Source organism: Tachyglossus aculeatus, chromosome X5 (assembly GCF_015852505.1).
Source record: "Tachyglossus aculeatus isolate mTacAcu1 chromosome X5, mTacAcu1.pri, whole genome shotgun sequence".
NCBI lineage: Eukaryota > Metazoa > Chordata > Mammalia > Monotremata > Tachyglossidae > Tachyglossus > Tachyglossus aculeatus.
This window is the reverse complement of record NC_052097.1, coordinates 8,340,848-8,342,637: the sequence shown is the minus strand read 5'-3', so window position 1 is coordinate 8,342,637 and position 1,790 is coordinate 8,340,848. Positions and strand designations below refer to the sequence as shown.

General features: G+C 48.3%; 1 non-coding gene across 1 annotated transcript; it reads left to right on the top strand.

Annotated features, from left to right (window-relative positions):
- The first annotated feature begins 405 nt into the window (after positions 1 to 405).
- Positions 406 to 513, top strand: LOC119947734. The gene has a single exon (XR_005456533.1). It is a non-coding gene; the product is annotated as a U6 spliceosomal RNA (small nuclear RNA).
- The last annotated feature ends 1,277 nt before the right edge of the window (positions 514 to 1,790 follow it).

The window sequence follows — 1,790 nt, the reverse complement described above, 5'->3', positions numbered from 1 at the left end:
TGTCTCTATATGTTGCCAACTTGTACTGCCCAAGTGCTTAGTACAGTGCTCTGCACACAGTAAGCGCTCAATAAATACAATTGATTGATAGATGGGGTGAAGCGTCATAGGACATAGAAGGTTGCCTTGTATCAGTTAATATAAAAAGGGAGGGAGAAAGGAAATCATGTGGGTTTTCCCCATGTAAGGGAGCAGCATGGCCTAGTGGGGAGAGCATGGGCCTGGAGTCAGAGGACCTGGGTTCTAATCCCCGTTCTGTTGTGTGACCTTGGGCAAGTCGCTTAACTTCCTTGTGCCTCAGTTTCCTCATGTGGGGATTCAATGCCTGTTCTCCCTCCCCCTTTGACCATGAGTGCCAAGTGGGACAGGGACCGTTTCCGGCCTGACTAACTTGTATCTATCCCAGTCCTTTAGGTCGGCAGCACACATACTAAAATTGGAATGATACAGAGAAGATTAGCATGGCCCCTGCGCAAGGATGACACGCAAGCTCGTGAAGTGGTCCATATTTTTGCTCAACCCAGTAGATTTTAGGATGACATGCAAATTCATGAAGTGTTCCATATATTTGAGAGCAGCATGGCTTAGTGGAAAGACCTTGGGAGTCACAGGTTGGGTTCTAATCCCAGCTCCATTTATCAGCTGTGTGACTTTGGGCAAGCCACTTAACTTCTCTGTGCCTCAGTTACCTCATCTGTAAAATGGGGATTAAGACTGTAAATCCCATTTGGGACAAACTGATAACCTTGTATCTTCCTCAGTGCTTAGAACAGTGCTTGGCACATAGTAAGCGTTTAACAAATACCATCATCATTGTTATTATTGACACTTAAGTGCTTCACGAATACCATTATTGTAATGATGTGTTCAGTTCTGTGACTGTGTAACTTCACATGGCATTATAAAAGGACTTGGAATTGGCTTGGCCCAAGGCCTGTAGAGGTAGGATTAGGAGGAAGGCTGCAATGGAAAGGGACACAGCCCAGTCTCTGTGTGCTTGGGTGGGCAGCCCAGCTAAGAGGACGTGCCAGTTGAGGTGAGGGGGGTGGTTTACCCTCTGTTAGTTACTTCCTAGAGCACAAGCCACCCCTGGGCAAAGATGGTCCTAGAAGAAGGGCAAATCTCAGGGAGATGGGAGAAGGGTGGCAGCGTGGCTCAATGGAAAGAGCCTGGGCTTGGGCGTCCGAGGTCATGGGTTCAAATCCCGGCTCTGCCACTTGTCTGCTGTGTGACTTTGGGCAAGTCACTTAACTTCTCTATGCTTGTTACCTCATCTGTAAAATGGGGATTAAGACTGTCCCACGTGGGGCTCACAATCTGATAACCTTGTATCTTCCCCAGTGCTTAGAAAAGTGCTTAGCACATAGTAAGCGCTTATCAAATGCCACTATTATTACTATTATTATTATCTGGATTGGCCTGGCCCAGGGCATACAACTAGTGTGTCCAGATGGAAAAGAGATCATGCTGCTTCACAGAGAAGCAGCATGGTGCAGTGGATAGAACACGGGCTAATCGCTAATCTCCTCACTGTGCCTCGTTCTCGCCTGTCCCGCCGTCGACCCACGGCCCACATCATTCCCCTGGTCTGGAATGCCCTCCCTCCCCACATCCGCCAAGCTAGCTCTCTTCCTCCCTTCAAAGCCCTAGTGAGAGCTCACCTCCTCCAGGAAACCTTCCCAGACTGAGCCCCCCCTCCTTATCCCCCCCGCGTTACCTCCTTCCCCTCCCCACAGCACCTGCATATATGTATATATGTTTGTACGTATTTATTACTCTATTTTATTTGT